Genomic DNA, 19,361 nt, shown 5'->3' on the forward strand with positions numbered 1-19,361 from the left:
GACAGTGACCTGCATGACTAAAGGCAGTCGGGTTCTCACTCATATGCTCTCAGTTTTCCTCTTGGGAGAAATCTTGGGCTAAGAAGGTCTTTCCTGGCTCTGAGCTGTGCCACCTGATGGGAGGGGTGACTGGGATAAAGTGAAACTCTTCTTCTTACCTTCTTCAGTGAGTCCAGTCTCAGATTTTGTTTTTGCTCCAACTGTATGCTGAAAATTCTTTGTTGGACTCCTGGCTTTCCACTAAAGTATTCTTGCCTATGGATGATTATCAAAAGTGGTGTTTTTTTTAGAAAGAAGACAAAAGAACACTCCTTTTCTGCCATTTTGCTTATGTTTTATAATATATATATGTGTGTGTGTGTATTTTTTTTAACAAGAAAATACTTTTTGCATGTGAAATCCAACTCATAGAACTCAGGATTTGGAAAGAATTTTAGAGACCTCCTCCACTTATAAGGTTTATTGCTGATTGGTTACTGTTAACAACTAAATCATTTATTGCCTAAAATTATCTCTTTTTTTGGTCCTTATTTAGCTGAATTTCCAAGTTTACAAATTCAGTTGATAAATACTTTATACATGACAACCAAAAGTTAAAATTAACCATAATTATACTTTTTTGTCTAATAGTAGTAAGTTTACAAAGATGTGTACTAAGTTTGGATTCTGAGTGTAACATTTTCATTTATGGCAGAGGATAGATTTGAGAGTTACTTACTAATACTTACTGATATGAATTTTATCAAATTGGTATGTGAAACCATACTAGAAGTGTAGGTTTCAGTCTCTTATGCACATGGCTTCCTTTCTGTCAAGTCTTTAGAATATGCTGGGGTCCGACTCATTTTTTTTTTCTTATGATAGTGGAATAAAAGTCTAGTTTGTCCAAGCCTGTTTTTCTTCAAGCCTTCAAGGGTTGTTGTTGGGGTTATGAGTGCTTCATCAAAATTAAGAAAGGAGCCATGAATCTTACCTATCCTCTTGGGGTCAGATATAAATAAATGGTTTAATTGGGATTTTTGGTATCTTTAAAATAATCTATATGTACTGACTTGCCCATTTGATTTCTTTATACTGTTTTGCCAGTTGACTCCCTAACATTTCCTGAACAGTAAATATTTAAAAGAAGCTATACCTTTATACTTTGGTCTTAAAGAACTGGGATGGAGTATACAGTGGAAATATGACACTTGGTGCTCCTTTGGATTCCCAAGACTTTTCCATGTCTGGGAGAGAACTTGGGCGGGAGCCTTTGCATAACAAAGAGGCTAGGAACTTCTCTGTTTTTTCACAGTTGATTGGCTTTCTGCAGTTTACTAAGCCACAAGTCATTAGGAATAAAACTTTCAGTCTTTAAATGACCACAGTATTTTTAATGCAGCAGAATGAATATGTAACACCCCATTCTATAATGTAGATATGTTTCTGAAAGATTGGCTACTTGGGTATTACTTTTGCTATTTAAATTGTCATCCTCATCACTGAAGTAGCAGTAATAATAATAGTAGTAGTAGTAGTTGTTAACATTTATGGAAGATTTAGCATGTTTTATATATAGTTTCCTTTAATCCTTATAACAATCCTATGAATTGGGTATTTTATTTCCACTTTATAAATAAGAAAACTGAGACTTAAGTAGACCATATGATTTGTTTGGTTGGTTCGTTGTGGTAAAGTTCAGATACCTTTTGCCCTATGGCTGGCGCTCCATAGTAGACATTCAGGAAGTATTTGAGTAATAAATAATTGTGTGAGATATAAGATAATCTTGTCTTTTGCAATAGTCCCTTCTATTCCTTTCTTACTGCCAACTCTCCAGTCCAAGTTCATATTTCTTCAAATGTAATTAGTCTGCCTTTTTTCCAGCCTCTCTTTACTCAGTCCATCCTCCTGGTAGGGCTCCTTTCTGCCAAAGTTATATCCAAATCCTACTTTGCACATGTCATTCTGCCATTTAAAATATTTCAGTGGTTTCTTTTCACGTATCACCTGAAGAATGATAATGGGCTTTGTCTTTGAACAGCCCTCAGTAAGAATAAGCACTTAGAGATTTCAGTGTATCTCAGCTTCAGAACAGCCCATCTCATCTGGCTTTTGTTTTCCTTTTTAAAATAAACTTTATAAAAATAAAAATAATTTTAAAAAAGTACTGAATGGTATATGTAAGAGTTCTTCTCCCTCTTCCCCCAAGTCCCCATTCTCATTTCATAGAAATAACCATTATAAAAATTTCCAGGATTATTTTTTCAGAAATCCTGCATATCTGAGCAGAAATATTAGATTTATTGGTTGCTTTAAAATTGTATAAATGAGATAATCTTTTAATTCTTTTAAACGACTTCATAGCTGTATTAGTTACAAACCTTTCTGCTTTGAGTAACAGAAGCACGGGATGCACTGGAGGGATGTAGGACAAAATTTGGGAAATGGTCAGGACCAAGACAGGACCATGAAGTAGCAGGCTCAATAAGCCTCTCTTATTTTAATGGAGGTACTGGAGATTGAACCCAGGACCTCATGCATGCTAAGCACGCACTCTACCACTGACCTATACCCTCCCCCTACTAACAGATTACAAGAGAAAAATTATGATTTTATGACAAAATTCAGCATCCATTCCTGATTAAAACAACAACTTTTAGCCACCTAGGAATAGAAGGGAGCTTTCTTAATCTGGTGAAGAAGTAGCTATAAAACATGTACAGGAAACATCACACTTAATGGTAAATTGTTACTTTGAAGAAATTTCCACTTTGAGATCAGGAATCAGAGTTGTCCATTTTCATCATGTCTATTTAGCATTTTTGGGGGGAAGTTCTAGCAATTGCAATGAGACAAGAAAAATGAAATGTTTTAAATATTGTAAAAGAAGAATTAGAAGCTTACTGTTTACACATGACATGATTGTTTATATAGAAATTGCCAAAGACTTCTGTATATACATCATTAAAGTTAGTTTTTTCAAGTTGAACACCAAGTCAATTATATTTCTATACACCAACTACAAATAGAAAATTAAATTTTAGAAAATAATCTCTATGACAACATCAAAAGTAGCAGATTCCTATGGAGAAAATCATAAAACTATTGAAAGATATTAAAGAACATCCAAATAAAAGTAGAGATAGGTCATGTTGCAAATATCAGAAAACTCACTACTGTAAAGATACCAGTTCTTTACAAGGGGTACTATTCTAGAGCAGAAGAAATTTAAGAAATAAAACAATCAATTTCAAAGTGTGGTTTTGATTGGATCCTATATCTACAAAAGAAAAAAGAAAAACCTTCCGTTTATTCTTACTCTTCAGCTAGCCTGGAGACACCTACCACTGTTATCAGTTTCTCGTGTATCTTTCTAGAGCTATTTGATGAACATAAAAGTAACTATATTTTTTTCTTTCCTTATTACAAATTTAATAGTATATTGTTCATATTATTCCACATCAGGCTTCTAAAAACATACATTTTGGAAATGCTTTTGTGTCACTATATAGCTATCATTGTCTGTCTAAATTGTAATGGCTGCATAGGCTTCTGTTGCTTGGAAGTACCTTGATTTATTTAACCTATCCCTTATTGATGGCTATTTAGATGATTTCTTGTCTTGCCACAATGAATACATATTTCACTCTTGTAAAAGTGTGCTTTCATGATAGATTCCTAAAAGAATTTGCCGAGGCAGATCTGTGCGTTTTTTAATATTGCTTGCCAAATGATGCTCCACCAATGCATGACTCAGTCAGCAGTGGATGAGAATTCCTGTTTTCTGACATCAAAGTGTGTTGTCAGACTTTCTGATATTCTCCAGTGGTAGATGAAAAATACAGTAGTGCTTTTTCATATATTCAGAGCCAAATGTATTTCCTTTTCTGTAAATTCTCTGTTTATATTCCGAGCTTCTTTTCTCCTTGGGTTGTTGGTCTTTGTCGTATCAACTTCTGAGTTAACCTCTTTATAGGTTAAGGAAATAGGCTATTCATGAGATGAAATACAGCTTTTCCTGGTTTGACGTTTGTTTTTGTTTTTGTTTTTGTTTTTGTTTTTGCTGATCATGTTTTTTTGCCATGCAGATTATTTTTATTCATATACATTGTCAAACTTACCAGTTTTTTCTTTAATGACTACTGGGTTTTTTACTTGGAAAGACCTCCCCCATTGTGAGGTTATAAAATGCTATGCTGTGTATTTTTCTAGTACTTAGATGGTTTGATATTTTTGCATTTAAATCTGTAGATCCACCAGGACTATTTTTGGTGTGAGATAATAAGACTCTACTTAAACCTCACCTTTCTCAGACAGATGGAGAGATTAATTTTGACTATGGGGGAGAGGGGATGTGGTAAAAGAGTCTTGATCATCATTTAAGGTATTTGAAGTCAAAGCTCCCTCTTCCCCACAGCAGGTAGGGAAAATAGTCTGTTTTAAAATGAGTCCTTTTTCAATGTTTCTTTTCATTTCTCAAAACTTTCTATTACTGCAGTACCATAGGCCTCATGACATCTTATGATTTTGATCTCGTTTTTGTCCCGTTTTAAAGTGGCTGTTTTCTGATGTTATGAAAGGGCACAGCTTCATGTCATTTATAAGCACTTTCTCTGAATTGTGATGTAGCAGGAGTTACAGTGAATTCCAGCCATTATTTTTATGATCATCAGTTTCAGAGGGCTCTCTTTTCTGATTTTGTTTGCCTGATCCCAAGTCCATCTCATCCAGTGATCTTTCCTTAACCTTCTTTAATTCTCCATCCACTTATTATATTATCAGACAGGTTGTGAGCACAGGAGGAAGCCCATCGCCCTGAGCATGATTTCACATTTCTGTCATTGTTCTGGACATAAATGTACAAACCTTTCAAACCTTTGAAACTCACTTCAGACTTACCAATGGAAATAAAGAGAACTGGCAATCATTTCCCATCATTAAGACTTGTAGTCCCTACTATGAATATTACTATCCCCTGTGGTCTTGAATGAATGATACTAACTTTGACCTAGGCACTTAAGAAAATACATTAAAACATTATTTAAAAATGACTTATCTCACCACTCTAACTAAAGCAATAGTTTTCATGTGTTTGGGTTTTTTCTGATGTCTCTCTTCATCTATATTCATTTAATAGGTGCCTTCTGTTCATCAGGCATTGTGTTGGGTACTGGGGCTACAGAGTTGAGTAAAATACATCTTCTATCTACTAAGGGAGACAGAAATATAACAAGTAATTGTAATGTGCTATGCTGGGAACTACAGTAGAGCAGCTTACTGGGGGCATGTATCAGTCAGGATTTTTACTAGCAAACCACAGAATCCAATCTAGCTGGTTTAAGCAAAAGTAGCTTACAGTCTCCAGGAATGTTACACAGAGGGAAATAAAGCAGTCAGGGACAGTGTTTCTATATAAGTGCCCAACCACACTAAGGAGGACTGTTTTAGAGAAAACACCACTGCTGCCTTGACTCACTTCTTCAGTACAAGTGGCATTAGATGCTGGACATCAGGAACTGTGGCCTCAGAACAGCCCTATAACATGAGTTGATCATTTTCTTTAAGGTCCTTGGTGTAGTTTGATGCACTTAGCCCAGTTCATGATCTTTGTATCCCTTGTGCCTTTCATTGGTCAATAGCAGCGGCGACTGAGTTTGAAATAGCTTTGCCTTCAGTATGGACTTCACTTGAGATGACCATAGGTGATTATTTGTAAGACTCTTTCAACATTGCATGCCACTGACTGCCAGCATCCCATCCTCTAATGAGGAATTGGCAAACTATGGCCTGCAGGTCAAATCTGGCCTGCCATTTGTTTTGGTAAGTAAAGTTTTATTGTAACACAGCTGTGTTCATTTGTCTGCACATTGTGGCTGCTTTTGCACGACAACATCAGAGTCCAGTAGTTGCCGCAGGAGTTGCTTGCTGTGCGAGTTCTTCAAGATTATTGGTTACTTGTTCAAGAAGATATTATATGTGCAAGAGGCTCCTAAAAGACCGAGATTGGCCATCAGTGCTCAGACATCCTGGGCCTCTTGAAGCTCCCTAAGTAACATGATGACCTCATCAAGGTTCCTTTGGGACATTAGCCCCTTTGGTCAAAAACCTTAACTGGGTGCTAGCGTTTATTTATGCATTCGATGTTGCAAGCCTGTCTTGATAGCTGGAGTCCAAAGAAACTGTTGACTCTATTTCTGTAATTTAAATATGTCTTATTTTATTTTTACCCTTTGCTCTGTTAAGTGTTCCTTCTAGTCCTCAGCTTCAGACAACAGTGTCTTCAGCTCATGGAAGATTCTATTGTTAGAAGTCCAGGAAACTCTCTGCCATAACATGGGGATAATCTTGGGATGTGGCCAGAAACTAATGGATGCTGAAGAGTACTTGGAAGATCAATCTTTCCTGTATCTTAAGTCCGTTAAATCAGACTCATTCTTGCTGATATTTGCAAACATGGAGTTAATAGTTGGGTGCAGAAGAATTGTACGGACCATGAACTTTGTTCTCCTTTGACCATATGTACTGTATTCAGTCCACACTGAAGTCTTCTGGTCTTATTCACCATCTTACAAGGCAGTAGCCTGGGATCCACACGATGAAAAGTCCCCATGTTAGTATCCCATTTAAATTTCATTTCTAATTCAAAATGACTGTTAACGAGCTTTGTGGTCAGCTTCCTCTAGTTCCTCTCACAGAAGCAGCCAGTCTGCTTTTATTCTCTTTCTAATTTAAAGGCAATAAATTTATCTTCAAGTGTATCGTCTTTCTTTTTGTTTTCCTTATTGGGATTTTTAAAAACTTCAACATAAGTATCTACAGAGTCTTCTTATTTCTCTGCCAACAGCTTTTGTCCTCCCTGGGCAGGGGCAGGGGTGGGGCGGAGTCCTTTTGATCTTTTTCAAGTCTGCACTCTCTTAAAGACTGCACTGCTTCAGGCCTGGAATTTTTTCCTGGCTAAGAATTTTCATCTGTGAACACGATAGCTTCTTTGCAGCTCTTTAATAAACAGTCTCTGTTATAAATCATGGCATTGGCACACGTTAGTTTGAAGTTACCTTTAGTTCTAAGGACTGATACTCGTGTCCTTGATCTCATCTTTCATTGCACTAAAATCCACTGGATGTATGTGTCATCGAGCTGCCAGGAGCAATACAATCAGTCATGGGAAATGCGAAGAAAGCTCTGGGGTCCTTTCTGTGATTGTCTCACCAAAGCTTCTGGAGCAGGGCTCTGGCTGAGGAGCTCAGGGCACTTATGTCTTACAGGGCCTGCCTCATGCTGTGTCATCTCCATCTCACTTTCTAAAACTCCTCCTTTTTCTTTGCCTGTTTTCTTTTCTTTTCCCAGGACTACCTTGCCTCCATTCTTTCTCCTTTTCCTTTCTCCATCCTTGTGCTCGTCACGATCATACCTGTCATCTGGTGGCCTGGACCCAGGCCGAGGCACCTGGACAGAGCTTGGAGACTTTCCTCCCACCTTCAGGTACAGCGTCAGTGCTTCTCTCCCTTCTCCTCATACAGGTCTTGGTCCGGCTTGTGTTTTTTGTGCATCCTCCATATGTGGAAATGGCCCCTCTTACCAGGCCCAGGCCTCCAGCCCACCTGCTGGGACCAGCCATGGGAGCAGAGGGCGGGAGCAGGGCCCTCCAGCGTGTGGCTCCTATCTCTCTCCTTTATTTGTAGTGGCCAGTGTGTTTGATATTTTGACTGTTTTCCATTTTTTCACTATTATAAATAACTGCCATCAATGTCTCTCTCACTTATAAGTTAGGGTGTGTATGTATTGGTAGCAGTTGATATGTATTGTCCAAAGTAGCTTAAAAATAACTTTTCATATTTTTCTTTTTATAGAAATAATACTATATTGTTATTATAAAAATAATGCTTTGCAGGAAAAATTTAAAATGCCAATAAACTGAAAGAAGAAAATAAAAATTATCTGCAGTGTTACTTACTAATAGTTTCACCATTTTCATGCAAAACACTGTTTCCCCTTTTACAAACACAGCCTCTACTACATACACCTTAACATTCAGTTGAGACTTTTCATGTCATTAGAACTCATTGGGTTTTTTTATTTTAATGTTTTTTGGAGGTGAGGTAATTAGGTATTTATTTTTGATGGAGGCACTGGGGATTGAACCCAGGACCTTGTGCATGCTAGACACACAATCTACTGCTGAGCTACATCCTCCCTCCCTTTTTCGTGTCATTAGAGATTCTTCTGTAGCATCACTAACGACTGCATAATGTTCCATTCTATAGGCATACCATAGTTTACTTAGCCATTCCCTAATTGTGGGCTTTTAGGATTTTTTTCAGTTTTTCACTATTCCCAGCAGTACTGAAGTAAACAACCTTGAGACAAGTCTGCACACATCCATAATGCCTTCTCTAAGATAAATTCTTAGAAGTGAGATGAGTGGGTCAAAAGTTATGTATTTTTTTTAATTAATAAACTTTATTTTTTTAGACCAGTTTTAGGTTCAAACAAAATTGAGAAGAAAGTATAAAGCGTTTTCATGTGTTTCCCCTGTCAACTCCATCCTCCGATGCTGTGCATGTACAGTTTTAAGGATTTCAGTATGTGTTGTCAAATTGCCTGATAGGATATGCCATTTCCCGTTCTTACCTTCATTTTCCCATGTCTCCACAACACTGAGTATTATCATTAAAAAGAAATCTTTCATAGGGCACTTTAAAGCCAAATACTTACCTTCTGTCATCATTAAACTGATTTTTTTCTTCTTTTGTTCTGTGCAGAGCTAGTTGGTAACTTTCAGCTTTCATTTCTGTTATTTTTTGGCATGGCTGAACCCAAAAAGATAATCAGCAGCCATTAGGACCTTCCATTTGACAGGCGCCTTTCTCTTTAGAAAGCAGATGTCGTTATGAAGACTTTTCTTCCTTTTGTATATATGTTTCCACATCTCAAATTATCTTAGTCTTATCTTAATAAACAAATTCTGTAGGTCTGTATTCTTATTAAGAGTCACTTTCACTTCGCTGTGAATGTAGGCCCTGGCAGCACATTGGAGATCCTGTTCTTACAAAGAACAAAAGAGGAGGAACATTTTTTATTTTGAGATCTACTAAACTGGTTTCTCTCTGTCCCATAATCTGAATTTCTTCTTCTGTTTAAGTTCCTCCAAATTTATTTTCCCCACCTTTAAAAAAAAATAGTAATATACTTACTTATGATGATTATAACACTAATATACATTTTATAAAAATTTGAGTAACATGAAAGTGTATCATTTAGTTAATGAAACCTGTAATCCTGCTGTCCAGAGATAGTCTCTATTAATAATTTGGTATATTGTATATCCTTTTAGGGAGTTAAAGGCATTTAATAACAACAGTGAAACAGTGATTACAAGCCAGGTACTGTGCATTGCCTCATTAAATCCTCACAGTGTCTCTGAGATGGAGCTCCTGTTTACCAAAAAGTAAACTTGAGGCTTACAGCTTACTGGCAACTTACCTAAACGTATTTCTAATATTTGTTCCCATAGTTGTAATAAATAAAGATCTATCTATGTGTCCTTGTCTGATTATCTCCATGTGATAAATTTCCAAAAGTAGAATTGCTTGATCAAAAATTTTGCACATTGAAACTTTGGTTCCCTGGGAGCACGGTAGTTAAGAGCATGGGCTTTGCTGTCATACACACCAGTGTTCACGTTCTCACTGCTACTTGCTGGCCACTTACTGGACTTGTGCCTTAGTTTGCCCCTATGTTAAATGGGAATGAAAACAGAAAGCTCATAGGGCTGAGGATTAAATGAGATGATGTGTGGAATAACCCTGGCTCGTATCCACACAGAGGAAGAGCAGTGTGTTAGACAGACCAGTCCCTGCTCTTACAAAGCTGGCATTTTAATGTGGATGTTGGGGAGGAAGCCGTGAAAGACTGGCAGTAAACAAATTAATGAACAAGAAAAATAGCAGTGCTGTGCAGACAGTTAAAAAGAAAATGATATTCTAGGTAGATAGGTTGGGTCAGTTGGGGAAGTCCTTAAGAGGTGACATTTTAGATAGGGTCTGATGAGGAGGATTTTCTTTAAATTCCCAGGAGTAGAATTGAGGGATCAAAATTACATGCATTAAAATTTTGGGTCATATATTGACCAAATATTGACAAATTGACCTGCAAAACAATTCTAAAATGACTTATAGTCCCTCTGTGTGTAGGCATGTTTCTTTCCTTCAGCCTCAGCCAGTGGTTTTCTCCTGATTTTAGCAAGTGGAGTTAATGGAAAGATGATCTTGGAGACCTTTCTGTTTGTCTTCTAAAAAGCTTCTTAGGCAGGGAGAAAAGATAAGAAACAAGTGAGTCTCTCTGAAGAATCCCTTGTGCTCCCTCCCCCTAAATTAATTGTCCAGCATCACCCTTATACTATGAACCTTTCTTCTCATGTGCTGCCCTTTTTCTGAGTGCCAGTTCCTGCCTGCATTGTGTGATAGGACTGGAAGCTGCCAACCCTTTAGCCAATATGCTTGTTGATAACAACCACTTTTCCCCTTTGGAATTAGGCAGTGCCTGGCTCAGGGGAGATGGCTGATCTGCAGTGCTTTTACTATAAAAGCAAGGCAGCTTTTAAAGATAAGCTGGTTTTTCCAAACGAATTTATTGGCAAGGGTTTAATACCTTCTGTGAGTTAAAACTCACAGGCTCTGTACATCTTTTTGTTACGGTCAGACCCCTCCCCTCTATGGCATGCAGTAGGGGGAAGGGAGTCTTGCTGAACTCTGGACCCAACTGCTTCTGCCCCAGAATCGGTGGGTAATAAGATGTCTTTTGTTTGTTTGGCATGCGTGTATGGATTACATATTGTTTGTGGATCCATTCTGTAAAGCCCTTTATCATCCTACGTAAACTGTGTCATAAGACACCTTCTCTTTGTAGGTCTTGAGCTTGGCCCAGCATCATTACAGTGATATAACACATGTTAAGTTACAGACCTTATTCAGGTACTATTTTTATTTCAGTTGTATATTTTTATTGCACACTCATGTATTAGAATTTAGTGTCTGATTCAAGCCTTAAGAAAATAATACTATGGAGCTTAAATGCATAGACAAATGGAGGAAAAGTCACTTGTTCTTAAAATGTGATTTCTTTTTATAATCTTTTTTAACTCAGCAACCTTAAATAAAACATCCCGAGGGCAACATGTGTTAACGAGGGTGTCTGGGGGTGGCGTGGGGAGGGAATGTGTTTGGTAAAATTGTCCAGGAGCAAAGCACCGCTCACTTGAAGCCCAGAGATTTGTCATCCAAATATGTGCAGATTGCTGGTGCTATAAATAGTTTGAACTCAAGTAAACAGCTTCTTCCCCCCAGCTGCCGCTTGGCCATTGTTCCCATGCCAGAACAGCATCTCACCCACACACGTGTGCCCTGTTCTTAGGCGGCCGCTGTCGTGGGCTCCGCAGGTGCCCAGGGCTGGAGGTGGCCGGGGGCCAGGTCGTCAGGCCCTTCAGTTCCCACCTTCAGCTCCCACCCAGCCGGGTTTGTTGTACAGGCTCACAGACGGGCCTGCGCTCTAGAGAAGCGCAGAGCTGGGATTCCCGGCAGCTCTCCAAAGCCCTGGGGCCACCTGGCTGCGGACTGAAGTGGATTTAGGAGACACAGACACACTCTTTTCAGGGCAGAAGCACACACGATTCATTCCTTTCTGTTGGAGCCAAGAAGAGTGGCAGGGTGGTCGGAGCTGCTGCAGGCGGGGCCTGTGCGGATGCAGGCAGGCTGGCTGCTGACATTTCAGAAGCCTGCTTGAGGACTCAAGCAAAATGCTGCCAGCAGAGCAACTGAGGACATTCCACGGTTTATTACTATATTTCCTTTGGAAAAAATAAGTCTGTCTCTCATACAATTCCTGCTTCAGCCTCAGTCATCTACAGTAACTCTTACGTAAAATGCCCACGAGGAGGTTGTGGGGAACGTGACATTCTGTTGTTGAGAGGACAGGGATGATAGAAGGTACTGGGTTAGGATCAGGAATCCTGGATTCTTGGGAAGTTAGCCAACTTTGCTTTGCTTTAGTTTCTTCATCTGTCAAGTGAGGATAATCCCGTCACTCCTGTTACGTGGAGTTGATGAGAAAATGGAGGTAACAGTACTTCCTGGACTGTGCCGAGCCAGTGGACTGACTGTAAAGGAGAGGTGGGAAAGTTTAAGGGGTCTCCCAAGCCTGGCCTTCTCCTCTGTGACCTCAAGCAAATGGCTAGTGTCTCCCCACCTCAGTCTTCTTATCTGTAAAATGGGATTATCAGAACCCACCTTGCAGGAGTGTTGTGACGATTATAAATAACACATGTAAAGCTCTGACAAATGCTAGATAATAGTTAAATAGCAATCATAGTTATTGTTACGTTTCATGTGGAGATACTGTGGGTGATTTAGGATTCTTTACCTGGAGAAACAGATTGAGTTTGTAGATGTCGCTGTTACTCAAAGTCCCTGCTAAAAGCTCATGGCAATAACTGATAAAAATAGATAAAATTTTAAAATGTAAAAGTGATCATGAACATCATTAAAAGAAAAACCTACCAGCCTGGAGGGGCCTCATTCTCCTCCTTACCCCCTCACCTGAGGTAATCTGCTTTTAGCTCTTCTGATGGTCACCCTGTTTCTCTAAATAATATTACCTCTATTTCTTTTTTATATTAATTTTATTCTTGTCGAAGTGGCACATGCACATAGGTTTGCTTTGTTCTTTTTAAGGTCAAATATCATTCTAAATTTACACTAGAAAACAGCTGGCCCCTGCCCCACCCCTTCTTTTTCTTCCCTCCTGTCCTGCTACTAAGAGCACATGCTTTTGATCCATTAGCTGTTTGTTCTAGTATGTATCTCCACATAGCTAAATAATGTGCCTATACAGCTATCTCCCTTTAAAAATTATGGGAATTTTCAAACATCTAGTGCCCAAGAGCGTAGTCTAATGAATCATCATGTGCCACCGCTCCCCAGCATCAAGCATCGTGACCAGTCACGCTGCATCCATTTTCCCCCTGCTCCTGGATAATTCTGAAGGAAATTCTAGACAACATTTCATCAATAGCTACGTCAGTATGTATCTCAGAAAATAAGGACTACCTTTCTTTTTTAACACTAGCATTATTACACAATAAAATAAGTAATAATCCCTAATTACTGGCAAAGATCTGATGTTAACTTAAAATATTTATTTTCCTCAGATCCAAACAAGGGCCACACACAAACATACTGCTCTTTCTTCATTTGTAAGTTTTGGACGTTGCCCGTTGACCTCCTAGGATGGCACAGGAAGCCTTAGCTTTTTTACGAACATCACAGTTCTGCTCACACTCTTTTCTCCCTTACCATTTTCCCTCAACAGTACAGTTTTTTCGTTAAATCCGTATTAAGTGTTACGGCATCATAGATATTGTTTACCGCTGAGCTGGTAACATTCTCATTATTTTTCCTTTCTGTCTGTTTTCCTGGGAAGCATATTATAGCTTTTGCTTTAATATGTTCAGTTTTCCTTGTTCCATCTTGCTAAGTCTTTCCACGCTTTCCCATAGACTTTCAATTCAGTTTTCAGCAGACCTGACAAGAAGTCCCGTCATTTCTGGTTCCTGGAGCTTCCACCCTCCTGCTCCAATCAGACTGATGCTCATAAGGAGTCAGCCGAGGTCCCGGAGATGCCACCATCATCACCATCACCTTCATCATCACCTTCATCATCATCATCATCATCACCTTTGACGTTCCTTTCTCCTCTCTTGTTACATCCTTGTTTTTTAAAACCTTACTTTTTAGGTTAAATCCTCATTTAGGTGAATTTCTTCTCCAGAAGTTTACTGAGAAAACAGTACATGAGCGATAAATTGTTCTAAGTCCTTGCAAGTCTAAATATGTCTTTATTTTGTCTAGACTGAGTATAAATTCTAGGTCCCAAACCATTTTCTTTCAGAACTTTTCCCTTCGAAAGCATTGCTCCTTTGTTTTCAGGCACCCAGCCTTTCTGGCAAGAAGTCTGATACCAGTCTGATTCTTTTCTTTTGAAATGATCTGTTTGTCTCTCTAGAAACTTGTAGCATTTTTTCTTTTGAATTCTGAAAAGTCAAGACACCATACCTAGGTGTGGTCTCTTTTCCATCTCCCAGCATTTTAAGCTTTTCAGTTTGAAGAGGTAGTCTTTCTTTGGCTCTGGAAAATTTCTCCCATCATATCTTAGATAACTTCCTATTGTACTTTCCTTTCTATTTTGGTTTTTTTTTTTTCTGGAATTTCTATTTAATCTGACATTGAACTTCCTGGATTGTTGTTTTATATCAAGATCATTTTTTATCCTGTGAATATTTTTTTCCTTTATTTAGAAAGATTTCCTTTTCTTATTTTCCAGTCCTTCTCCTGAATTGTTGATTTCAGCATTCATAATGTTAATTTCTAAGAGCCCAGGTTTGTCAGCTTATTTTATGTCTTATGGACACAGTATCATCAGAATCTTTTAGAAGACATTAAGAATTTTTCTTTAAAGCTTTTCATTTGTCTGAGTCTTTTTTCCCATGTTTGAGCCCATTATCTCTTTATTTGAATCTCTGTCGTGCTGTTGGTTTTCCTCAGACACCATGTGATACTGTTTTTTTTTTTTGACATTTGTAATTAATAATAAAAGCTTCCTTTTAGGAGCCAGGCTTTGATTTCTTCTGGAATTGGTTGTCTTTTTGCCCCACAGACCTCACTCCTGCCTAGGAAGTTGCTGGAAGCTCTCTGTAGCATGCTGAAGGGTGTGCTTTGCTTTAGGGCACATAAGCAGCAGTTAGACAAGGGTCCTTCAAAGGTTAAAATGAGGATGCCCATTCTCTTACTAGAAGCCCTAGCTCACCCTACTCAGATCAGTTTCATCAAAGACCCCTCTCCTGTCTGCCTGGGGTTCTGCAGAGGTTCCCGACCCCCCATGTGCTGTAGGCATGGGGTGGGCAGCTGATGGACACAGGACGTTCGGTGGGTCCCCTAATTTCAGCCCTCTTCCTAGATCCTCTTGATGCTTGCCGTCTCCCAGCTCAGAGCCTCCCTGGGCTTCCACATTTCTACTGGTGCTTTCCTGTCCCTGTGCTCTGGACTTCACCTGCTGTCTGTCGTCACGCTACTCTGAACATTTTCAGAAATTATTCGGAGTGAAATCCAATGTTCTTGTTCTCTAATGATCTTACCTCGCCAAGGGGGAAAGCCCGATTTGTAGTTTAGAAGACATGATACTTTTTTAAAGCAAAAATTACTTTACCTCAAGCCTGGACTGTCCAGGGTATGTGTGTGTTTAGAAAATATTTGTTGAATTTCCTGCTTTGTACCAGTGAACAAGGGAGACATGTTGATCTCACAGAGCCTATGGTACGTATAACATGTACTTACAATAACATATGTTAGGGGTCATGAGAGGAGAGACAGAGGGTGCCTTGGAAGCCTACACCTGGGGGAACTAACTTAGCTCGGGGAAGGCCTCCACAAGGAAGACCTTATTATGGCCATCTGATGGTCCAGTAGGAGTTAACCAAACCAAGAGGGAGGAGCCAGTTAGATTTGTATTTCAAAGTGCAGTGTCAAGAGAGTCTTAAACCAGGTCTTCCTACTGCTAGAGCACCAGGCTGTGCAGCTTCAGGGAATCCCCTGCCTTCTGGGGCTGGGCATTTCTCATCTCAAAAATGAGACCACATGCTCTTTTCAGCTGTAAAAATCAAATCTAAGATTATTTAAAATTAACTCAAGAGATCTGTCTTTCCATTACTGCCCCAATCTAATACCTGTCCGTTGCTGTTGGATATCAGGTGTAAAGAAGGCTGGGAAAGGGAGGGGCTGAGCAGTATTCTGAGAGCCTACCCTCTTCGCAGGTGCACACTCACTGGAATCAGGTTTCCCATCCCCCTGCCAGCTCTCCAGCGGGCACAGTGCACACCCCATAGGCAGCAGTCCAGGGGGTGGAGCCTCAGAACATTAAACTCTGTAGAGAAAACACCAGGTGTACTCCAAAACCAAAAAAATACATCAAACATTTCTTTGTCATCCTTTGTAAGGTTGATTATCTCCACACCCCAGTTGGTTAATGGGTTGTTTCTGGTGGTAAGAGATGGATGACTTCCCTTCCTTTTTTCCTGCTCTTTTCTATGTTCCTATTTTTTACCATAAGCAAATATGATTCTAATTGGAAAGAAAAAAATCTGCTTTGATTAAGTCTCAGTCCATATGTTTCTCAGTTAGTTATGGCTAAGAAAAATGGGGAGCATCCAGCCGTGTGACATAGGGAATAAGTGAGTTTGAAATAGCGTGACAGCTGAAACCCACCTTTGATAGGGTGAAAAATTAATTGCATTTTACAGCAGGTATTCAGACTAAAAGTTGGGTAATGGTGGGCAGAATTTATTCATTCATACACTCCTTTCAACAGATGTCTGTTAGTTACCAGCTGAACAAGTTACTCAGTTGATCTGTTTCTGCAATTTCCTCGTATGTCAAGCAGGGATAATAAATATACCTACCTCATAGGATCCTTGCTGAGATTAAATGAGGTAATTTATGTAGAGCAGTTAGAATATTATCTGGCATATGATAAAAATTCAGTACAAGTTTTTGTTACTTATGGATTTCCTTATTTTAATGAATATCTCATAATATATACAAAATGCTTATGAATTAGACCCAGATCTTTTCCTTAAGAAGCTCAATTTCTAGCAGCAGAATAAGATCAGCCCAGAAATAAATATGCCTCAAAGGAGAAAAGGATAAATTTCTTAAGAGAGAAATAGATAAAGTACTAAGGACATTCAGAGGGAGGGCCCCCTTCCAGCCTGGGGATGAGAGGGTGGAAATTAAAGGCAGCTTTGTGGCAAAGGGGCTGTCTGAGCCCTTCCGCCCAGCCCTGTGCTCCGGTTGTGCTGGCTGTGAGGAACTGACAGGTTTCCTGCAGGGAAACATTTCAAAGGCAGTAGAGTCAGGGACCTAAGAGGACAGGCCTGGCCCCAGACAGCCCGGCCTTGGAGCACAGGCTCCGTCCTTTACCCCGGGGACCCTTTGAGCAGGCCCGTCAGCCTCTGCCTGCATCGCTTTCCACAACCGAAGGAGGAGGACACGAGTGACACATCCTGTAGCCCGTCCGTGTGAGGATGACGCACAGCGGTGTTTACAGCACCGAGCGTGGCCCTGTCCGCAGTGTACCATCTCCCACGGTCAGTGCGGGGAAAGAATGAGTGTGCTGGTGTCACGGTCCCTCTTCGTGGCTTCTGTCACAATTGGACAGTTAGTCTGCAGGGCAAGTGTTGCAAACTATGCATTGTGGAAGGAACAGCTACCTTTGTTTTTATGAATGGGCTCCTTCCTAGTAGTTTTGTGTAAGTAACAAAACTGGCTTCAGAGCACTGAGGGTGATGTCAGTAACTGACCTGTCAAGAGCCGGGCTTTGTTTTCTGACACCCACTGGGACTTCAGGAATAAAGGCTCAGCCAGACAGCGCCCCGCCCCCAGGCGCCTGACAGCTCAGAGACTTTGTTCCTTACTCACCCTGACGCTCTAGAGAAACACGGGCCCTTCCAGCTTCCCGACATTCTTAACCTTATTCATTCATTGTCACATCATCCTCAGGACACAGGGTGATGACACTGAGTCAGAATTAGAAAATAATGTCTTAAGATGTCACAGCTGATTTTTGCAAGTATTTTTTAACTTGCAGTGTGTGGCAGGCACTTAATCCACACACGAACCTTGAAGGGTGAATGGTGTATTATTCACATTTTGCGTTGGGAAACCAAGGCACAAAGTTGTTACCTTGCCCAGGGTCCTGTGCAGGTAGAAGGTCTAGGGACAGGAAGGAATAGGTCTTTCAGGCTGTTGACTGCTGCTCTCCATGGGTGACCAGGCCAGTGTTCTTTCTATCCACTACAGTCCCACACCAGCTTGTGGGAGAGCCTTCAGGATGGCAAACTCCCTCCTAAGACATGGCCTGTTTGCTTCAACCTTTTCTGATTAACATCAGAGTTTTCTGAGAACTAATTAAAATTCTTGTTAAGTCACGAACTACCACAGCCTTACCCCCCACCTATAAATAGCTTCTTTCCCAGCAGAGCTCTAAGTCCTGTGTTGCTTTAAGGCAAATCAGATCTGCCTGTTTGAAGGGAGGGGCGATTGAAGCCCAGACTTGCTCAGGCCACACAGGATTTTGATAGGAAAGCAAGTAAGCACCCCTCTTACCTAGTGGCCAGAAGTGTTTCCTGTGGGCAACAGATTGACTGCCTTTCCCCATCCCAGGCCTGGTTGAACCTAGGAAAACTCTTCCACCCACCCCTTCCCCACTTGTTTTAATAAGTTTAGCTTGTTTCCTAAGTGAAGATGATCCCACTTTAGAAATAAAGGCCAGGCTCAGTGGAGTAACCATTTTGAGAAGTCGCATTGGCAGTTGTGTGGCATGTCTGCTGGCCTAAGTCGGAATTAAAAGACTCAGTGTCCAAATCCAGCTCTTTCATCTTGAGCTGTGTGACCTTGGGTATGTCACTTAACTTCTCTGTGTTTCATTTTCTTATCCAGGAAAAGGAGATTAATAATGCAGCTCCTGGGTACCTAGTTCTCCTAAAATGAGAATCAAAGGAGATTAGGTACAACAGTGAGAGCTACCATCTAACATCACTCATGTGCCAAATACTTTGAGTTTCCTTACATGTATTATTTAATTCTCACTGTCCTAAAATGGAAGTCCTAGTATCCTATTTTTCAGTTAAAAAAAACAAAAAAACACGAAGTTAAGAGAAGTTAAGTCACACAGGATTCAGATCTACATCTCTGGCTCCCAAGTCGATGCTCATAATCACTGCACTTGTCACATTGCTTCCCACCGTGCTCAGAAGCAGAAAGGCTTCGGGTGTCCTCCCTATCAAACACTCTACAAGTGCAGGAGACGGATGCTTGTCTTGTAACCACTGCGGTTCTGTGTTAGTCCCTTAGGACAGTCAATTTCTCTTGCTTTATCTTATCTAGTAGTTTATGCTTCCTCTTTCCATGTCCCCCAGGATGTGTTCAGTGAATTCTTGGGGGTTTTATCCCAGAGGAACAGTTCAGCTCCACCAGAAAGGGGGTTGAAGGAGCCTGAGCTGAGCCTGGCATCTTGAACAGTGGCCTCCAACCCCTCCAGGGCTCTTCCCTCCCTCCTTCAGGCGTGCAGTCAGCTGGCTTGTAGGAAAAGTCCTTACATTGAATTTGTTGATAAGCTCCTCCGTCACTGAATTTTAGAAGACACCAAAGCCCTCATTTTATTGATGGGAAACTGAGGTCCAGGGAGAGAGGAGAGTTGCTTGCGGCCATTCATTCAGTTAGGAGTGTGACTGGGACCAGAACCCAGTTCCCCAGGCAGCGGACCAGCAGTCT

At 40.3% G+C, this 19,361-nt stretch overlaps 1 protein-coding gene across 2 annotated transcripts in view; it reads left to right on the forward strand.

Moving 5' to 3' along the window:
- PKIG (cAMP-dependent protein kinase inhibitor gamma) overlaps positions 1–19,361 on the forward strand; it is a 63,316-nt gene that overhangs the window by 17,927 nt on the left and 26,028 nt on the right. The window lies entirely within an intron of this gene.

Source organism: Vicugna pacos, chromosome 19 (genome assembly GCF_048564905.1).
Source record: "Vicugna pacos chromosome 19, VicPac4, whole genome shotgun sequence".
Taxonomy (NCBI): Eukaryota; Metazoa; Chordata; class Mammalia; order Artiodactyla; family Camelidae; genus Vicugna; species Vicugna pacos.